Genomic DNA, 8,551 nt, shown 5'->3' with positions numbered 1-8,551 from the left:
AATAAATTCAAAATTGTTTGACTAGACCTGTAGTTCCATGAATTACATCCCAGACTGTGGGAGGTAGGAGACACACAGACCTTTGTGAGTTAAGTCCAACATGGTCTATGGGGTGGGTTTCAGACCAGCATGGCTACATAGTGAGATCCGGTTTCAAAAAACATTGTTTGTGAACATCTAAACTAAGATACAGGGGACTGAAATATAAAGGGCTTCAAATGCTCGCTAAATGTTTTTCTTATGAATAGTGCAATAACCATAACTTATAAATCTATGCCACAGTGCAAGAACACCAGCACATAAAAAAGAAGTGAAGCATGTAAGATTTTTGGAAGGTAAGATTTTTATATCATATATAAATTTACTATATTGTAGCTGGTCTTATTCACCCTAGATAAAATAGTGCGGACATTTTAGCTCCTCTCCTACTGTGACCACACAAGGCAGCCCAGCTAGCAGAAAGGAATCCAAATGCAGGCAACAGAATGAGAACCTGCCCTCACTTCAGTAAACCAGGAGTCCACATGAAGAGCACGTGAAGCTGCACGTCTGCTACCTCTGAATATGGGGTCTATGTGCAGCCCTGACGTGCTCTTTGATAGGTGGTTCAGTCCCTGTGAGCCCTCATGGGCCCCTGTTGGTTAATCTGTAGGTTTTCTTGTTGTGTTTCTGAACCTTCAATGGCACTGTCCTCCTTTGAATTCAATATCCTTCCCCCAATTCTTTCACAAGACGCCCCAACCTCCACCTGATATTTATTTGGCTGTGGGTGTGTACATCTGTTTCTATCCAGGGCTTGATGAAGACTCTCAGAAGAATTATCCAAGGCTTCTGTCTGCAAGCATAGCAAAATATCATTAATGGAGTCAAAGACTGGCTCTCTCCCACAGGGTGGGTCTCAAGTTGGTCCAGTTATTGGTTTGGTATCTCCTTAATGTCCGTTCCATTTTAACCTGCATATCTTGGTGGTAGGATAAATTTTGGGTTGATGTTTTTCTGAGTGCTTTGGTGTTCTCCTCCTTCTCCTGGAAGTCTCCCCTGGTACAGAAGATGACCACTGAAAACTGCATATCACCTGCTGCTAGTAGGCTCTGCAAGTCTCAGCTCCATAGATAGACTGCTAAGAGCCCCCATGGTTCCTGGTCTTTGTTTCACCACAGAGATGCCTCTCCACTGGTATCTTCTGTCCTAGCTCCCACACCACACCTGCTCTGCACCTTAGTTCCCCTCCCCATCCTACAAATTTCCCTCCCTCAATCGAATCCTGATATCTATTTCATTTTCCCTCCTGAGTGAGATTCACGCATCTTCCCTTGGGCCCTCATTACTTAGCTTCTTTAGGTCTGTGCACTGTGGCCTGGTTATTCTGTAATTTATGGCTGCTAAGGTCCTCACCTTTAAGTGAGTACATTCCATGCCTGTCCTTCTCGGTTTCAGTTACCTCATCCAGTATGATGTTTGCCAATCCCATCCATTTGCCTGCAGTTTTCTCAAATTCCATGTTTTTCATAGCCGAGTATTATTTCATTGTGCAAATATACCACATTTCCTTAATCAGTTTTTCAGTTGTCTCCTGTCCATGGTTATTACAAGGAGAGGTTTTATGAACATAGTTAAGCAAGTGTGCTTGGGTGGTATGGTGGAGCGAGTTTGGGGTATATGCCCATGATTGACATAGTTGTGTCTTAAGGTAAAAACTATTTCAAATTTTTTGGAAAAAAAACCCGCCAAATTGCTTTTCAAAAGGGATTTTAGGGGTTGGGAATTTAGCTCAGTGGTAGAGCATTTGCCTAGCAAGCGCAAGGCCCTGGGTTCGGTCCCCAGCTCTGAAAAAAAGAAAAAAAAAAAGAAAAGGGATTTTAATGTCTCTCCCACCAACAATGGAGGAATATTCCCTTTGCTCAATATCCTTGTCAGCATGGCTGTCCCTTGAGGTTTTGATTCTGGCTGCTCTGACTGGTGTAGGATGGACTCAGGGTCCTTCTGATCTGCATTCAGTGATGACTGTAGATGAGCATTTGATGTCTCTCGGCCTCCTGAGCATCCTCGGCTGGGAATGCTTCGTTTACCACTGTACACCATATTCAGATTGGTTTATTGCTGTCTAACTTTTTGGGCTTTTTATATATTTTAACCATTATTTCTCTGTGAAGTGTAAGACTGATGACGATCTTTTCCCAAAATGTAGGCTTCTCTTTTGTCCTTTTGATGGTGTCCTTTGCTTTACAGAGGTTTTTAAGTTTTGTGAGTCCCCATTTATCAATCATTGATCTCAGAGGCTGGGACAGTGGTGTGCTGTTCAGGAAATTGTCTACTGTACCGATGTCCTCAGTATATTGAAGTTTCTGCTTCAATGTCAAGGTCTTTCATCCACATGAACTTGAGTTTTGTGCAGGTTGAGAAATACAGATCTATTTGCATTCTTCTTCATGCAGACATACAGTTACACCTGCACCATTTGTTGAAGAAACTTTCCTATTTTCCCCATTGTGTGGTTTTGCCTTTGTCAAAATCATGTGTTGGTAGGTATGTGTGTTTTTTCTTTGATTTGATTCCATCGGTCAACTTTTTGTTTCTATACTAATTCTATACAGCTTTTGTTATGATTGCTCTGTGATATGTCTTGATATCAGGGATGATGATACCTCCAAAAATTATTTAATTATTCAAGATATCTATCTATCTATCTATCTATCTATCTATCTATCTATCTATCTATCTATCTATCTATGTATCTATCATCTATGTATCTATCATCTATCTATCTATCATCTATGTATCTATCAGCTATCATGGGTTTTTTGTTTTTTAAAAAATTGCTCTTTCAAGGTCTGTAAATAATGGTCTTGCAATTTTGAAGAGAAATGCATTGACTGTGAAGATGCTTTTTGTAAGATGGCCATTTTCACCTTGTTAATCCTATCCATCTGTAGTATAGGAGACCTTTCCATCTTCAGATGTCCTGTTAATTCCTTTTTCAGAGACATAAAGTTTTTGACAGGCAGGTCTTTAAGTAGCTTGATTAGAGTTGTACTGGGCTATTTAATGTTATCTGTGGTTACTGTAAAGGGTTTTGCTTGACTAAATTTTTCTTATCCATTTTAACTGTTGCATGAGGAAGGGCTGCTGGTTATTTGAGTTAATCTTGCATTCAGACACTTTTCTGTAAGGGTTTATCACCTTTGGTGTAGGAGTTCTTTGGTAGATTTTGTGAGGTCTCTTTTGTATGTGGGCAGCTTTGCTTACTCTCTGGTTTTAAGTTTCTCTGCATATAAGTTGTTAGTGTTTATTGGCTGGTTCAGGTATGCAAATTTGATCACTGAGGTCTCTAAGACTTTTAACATGAAGGGGTGCTTGATTTTATCAACGGCTTTATCAGCATCTAATGTGATGACCAAGTGAATTTTTTTGACATCTCCACCCTTGCCAGCTGCAGCTATCCATTCATTTTCATGGCTGTCAAGCCATCTCCCCTGTATCTCCCCAGACCCGATCCTGAAACACTCAGTTGTCTCAAATTTACCCACTCCCACCTAGTTCCTTCCTTCCTCTGCCTCCTCTGAGTATTTTCCGGTATGTTCTAAGTTAGATTCAAAATCCTCTCTTGGTCCTTTCTTCTTCATCTTCTTTTGGTCCTGAGTATAGTATTGATATCCTGTACTTTATTGCTAATATCCACTTAGAAGTGAGTATACGCCATCCATGTCTTTTGGGTCTGGGTTATGTCACTCAGGAAGATATTCTCAAGTTCTATTCATTCACCTGCAAAGGTCATTATGTCTTTGTCTTTAGTAGGTGAATAGTATCCCACATTGTCTTTTTTCATTAAAAAAAAAAAACTTCACCCTTGTCAGTTGCAGATTTCCATTCACTTTCAAGACCATCCATCCATCTCTCCTCTTCCTTACCCACACCTGATTCCAAACCCATCCCATAGCCCTCCGTATCTCTTCTCTATTCAGTTCACTCCCTCCGTCTTCCTCTTAGGACTGCTTTATGCACTCCTTTAAGTGAGATTCAGGCATCCTCACTTGTGCATTCCTTCTTGTGTAGCTTTTCTGAGTCTGTGGATAATAGCATGGTGTCTGTATTTTTGGCCAATAACCATCTATAAGTGAGTACATAACACACATGTCCTGTTTGAACTCCGGAGGATATTCTCAAGTTCCATTGATTTACCTGCAAAATTCATTCTGCCTTTGTTTGTAATAGTGGGATAATATGCCATTTTGAAAGTATACATCACTTTCTTTTTTTTATTAACTTATGTATTTCTTATTTACATTTCAAGTGTTATTCCTTTCCCAGTTTCCAGGCCAAAATCTCCGTAGCCCCTCCCACTCCCCTTCTTTATGGGTGTTCCACTCCCATTCCTCCCCTATTGCCGCCCTCCCCCCAACAATCACGTTCACTGGGGGTTCAGTCTTCGCAGGACCCAGGGCTTCCCCTTCCACTGGTGCTCTTACTAGGCCATTCATTGCTACCTATGAGGTCGGAGTCCAGGGTCAGTCCATGTATAGTCTTTAGGTAGTGGCTTAGTCCCTGGAAGCTCTGGTTGCTTGGCATTGTTGTTCATATGGCATCTCATCCCCTTCAATCTCTTTCAGTCCTTTCTCTGATTCCTTCAACGGGGGTCCTGTTCTCAGTTCAGTGGTTTGCTGCTGGCATTCACCTCTGTATTTGTTGTATTCTGGCTGTGTCTCTCAGGAGAGATCTACATCCGGCTCCAGTCTGCCTACACTTCTTTGCTTCATCCATATTGTCTAATTGGGTGGCTGTATATGTATGGGCCACATGTGGGGCAGGCTCTGAATGGGTGTTACTTCAGTCTCTGTTTTAATCTTTGCCTCTCTATTCCCTGCCATGGGCATTCTTGTTCCCCTTTCAAAGAAGGAGTGAAGTATTCACATTTTGATCATCCATCTTGAGTTTCATGTGTTCTATGCATCTAGGGTAATTCAAGCATTTGGGCTAATATCCACTTATCAATGAGTGGATACCATATGTGTTTTTCTGTGATGGGTTAGCTCACTCAGGATGATATTTTCCAGTTCCAACCATTTCCCTATGAATTTCACAAAGGCATTGTTTTTGATAGCTGAGTAATATTCCATTGTGTAGATGTACCACATTTTCTGTATCCATTCCTCTGTTGAAGGGCATCTGGGTTCTTTCCAGCTTCTGGCTATTATAAATAAGGCTGCTATGAATGTAGTGGAGCACGTGTCTTTTTTATATGTTGGGGCATCTTTTGGGTATATGCCCAAGAGAGGTATAGCTGGATCCTCAGGCAGTTCAATGTCCAATTTTCTGAGGATCCTCCAGACTGATTTCCAGATTGGTTGTACCAGTCGGCAATCCCACCAACAATGGAGGAGTGTTCCTCTTTCTCTGCATCCTTGCCAGCATCTGCTGTCACCTGACTTTTTGATCTTAGCCATTCTCACTGGTGTGAGGTGAAATCTCAGGGTTGTTTTGATTTGCATTTCCATTATGACTAAAGATGTTGAGCATTTCTTTAGGTGTTTCTCAGCCATTCGGCATTCCTCAGCTGTGAATTCTTTGTTTAGCTCTGAACCCCATTTTTTAATAGGGTTATTTGTCTCCCTTCGGTCTAACTTCTTGAGTTCTTTGTTTATTTTGGATATAAGGCCTCTATCTGTTGTAGGATTGGTAAAGATCTTTTCCCAATCTGTTGGTTGCCGATTTGTCGAACCACAGTGTCCTTTGCCTTACAGAAGCTTTGCAGTTTTATGAGATCCCATTTGTCGATTCTTGATCTTAGAGCATAAGCCATTGGTGTTTTGTTCAGGAAATTTTTTCCAGTGCCCATGTGTTCCAGATGCTTCCCTAGTTTTTCTTCTATTAGTTTGAGTGTGTCTGGTTTGATGTGGAGGTCGTTGATCCACTTGGACTTAAACTTTGTACAGGGTGATAAGCATGGATCAATCTGCATTCTTCTACATGTTGACCTCCAGTTCAACCAGCACCATTTGCTGAAAATGCTATCTTTTTTCCATTGGATGGTTTTGGCTCCTTTGTCAAAAATCAAGTGACCATAGGTGTGTGGGTTCATTTCTGGGTCTTCAATTCTATTCCTTTGGTCTATCTGTCTGTCTGTGTACCAATACCATGCAGTTTTTATCAGTATTGCTCTGTAATACTGCTTGAGTTCAGGGATAGTGATTCCCCCTGAAGTCCTTTTATTGTTGAGGATAGCTTTAGCTATCCTGGGTTTTTGGTTATTCCAGATGAATTTGCAAATTGTTCTGTCTAACTCTTTGAAGAATTGGATTGTTATTTTGATGGGGATTGCATTGAATCTGTAGATCGCTTTTGGTAAGATGACCATTTTTACTATATTAATCCTGCCAATCCATGAGCATGGGAGATCTTTCCATCTTCTGAGGTCTTCTTCAATTTCTTTCTTCAGAGTCTTGAAGTTCTTATTGTACAGATCTTTTACTTGCTTGGTTAAAGTCACGCCGAGGTACTTTATATTATTTGGGTCTATTATGAAGGGTGTCGTTTCCCTAATTTCTTTCTCAGTTGTTTCTCTTTTGTGTAGAGGAAGGCTACTGATTTATTTGAGTTAATTTTATGTCCAGCCACTTTACTGAAGTTGTTTATTAGCTTTAGTAGTTCTCTGGTGGAACTTTTGGGATCACTTAAATGTACTATCATATCATCTGCAAATAGTGATATTTTGACTTCTTCTATTCCAATCTGTATCCCCTTGACCTCCTTTTTTTGTCTGATTGCTCTGGCTAGAACTTCAAGAACTGTATTGAATAAGTAGGGAGAGAGTGGGCAGCCTTGTCTAGTCCCTGATTTTAGTGGGATTGCTTCAAGTTTCTCTCCACTTATTTTAATGTTAGCAATTGGTTTGCTGTATATGGCTTTTACTATGTTTAGGTATGGGCCTTGAATACCTTTCTTTCCAGGACTTTTATCATGAAGGGGTGTTGAATTTTGTCAAATGCTTTCTCAGCATCTAATGAAATGATCATGTGGTTCTGTTCTTTCAGTTTGTTTATATGATGGATCACGTTGATGGTTTTCCGTATATTAAACCATCCCTGCATGCCTGGGATGAAGCCTACTTGATCATGGTGGATGATTGTTTTGATGTGCTCTTGGATTTGGTTTGCCAGAATTTTATTGAGTATTTTTGCGTCTATATTCATAAGGGAAATTGGTCTAAGTTCTCTTTCTGTGTTGGGTCTGTGTGTGGTTTGGGTATAAGAGTAATTGTGGCTTCATAGAAGGAATTTGGTAGTGCTCCATCTGTTTTAATTTTGTGGAATAGTTTGGATAGTATTGGTATGAGGCCTTGTATGAAGGTCTGATAGAATTCTGCACTGAACCCGTCTGGACCTGGGCTCTTTTTTGTTGGGAGACCTTTAATGACTGCTACTATTTCCTTAGGAGTTATGGGGTTGTTTAACTGGTTTATCTGTTCCTGATTTAACTTCGGTACCTGGTATCTGTCTAGCAAATTGTCCATTTCCTGCAGATTTTCAAGTTTTGTTGAACGTAGGCTTTTATAGTAAGATCTGATGATTTTTTGAATTTCGTCTGAATCTGTAGTTATGTCTCCCTTTTCATTTCTGATTTTGTTAATTTGGAAACACTCTCTGTGTCCTCTAGTTGGTCTGGCTAAGGGTTTATCTATCTTAATGATTGTCTCAAAGAACCATCTTTTGGTTCTGTTGATTCTTTCTATGGTCCATTTGTTTCTACTTGGCTGATTTCAGCTCTGAGTTTGATTATTTCCTGCCTTCTACTCCTCCTGGGTGTATTTGCTTCTTTTTGTTCTAGAGCTTTTAGGTGTGCTGTCAAGCTGGTGACATATGCTGTTTCCTGTTTCTTTCTGCAGGCACTCAGAGCTATGGGTTTTCCTCTTAGCACAGCTTTCATTGTGTCCCATAAGTTTGGGTATGTTGTACCTTCGATTTCATTAAATCTAAGAAGTCTCTATTTTCTTTCTTTATTTCTTCCTTAACTAGGTTATCATTGAGTAGAGCATTGTTCAACTTCCACGTATATGTGGGCATTCTTCCATTATTGTTATTGAAGACCAGATTTAGGCCGTGGTCGTCTGATAGCACCCATGGGATTATTTCTATCTTTCTGTACCTGTTGAGGCCTGTTTTTTGACCAAATATATGGTCAATTTTGGAGAAAGTACCATGAGGACCCGAGAAGAATGTATATCCTTTTGCTTTAGGATAGAATGTTCTATAAATATCTGTTAAGTCTATTTGGTTCATGATTTCTCTTAGTCTGTCTACGTCTCTGTTTAATTAGTGTTTCCATGATCTGTCCATTGATGAGAGTGGGGTGTGGAAATCTCCTACTATTATTGTGTGAGGTGCAATGTGTGTTTTGAGCTTTAGTAAGGTTTCCTTTACGTATGTAGGTGCCCTTGTATTTGGGGCATAGATATTTAGGATTGAGAGTTCATCTTGGTGGATTTTTCCTTTGATGAATATGAAGTGTCCTTCCTTATCTTTTTTGATGACGTTTAGTTGGAAATTGATTTTATTTG

The sequence above is a fragment of the Rattus norvegicus genome, chromosome 16, assembly GCF_036323735.1.
Source record: "Rattus norvegicus strain BN/NHsdMcwi chromosome 16, GRCr8, whole genome shotgun sequence".
Lineage (NCBI taxonomy): Eukaryota > Metazoa > Chordata > Mammalia > Rodentia > Muridae > Rattus > Rattus norvegicus.
This window is presented reverse-complemented; position numbering follows the sequence as displayed.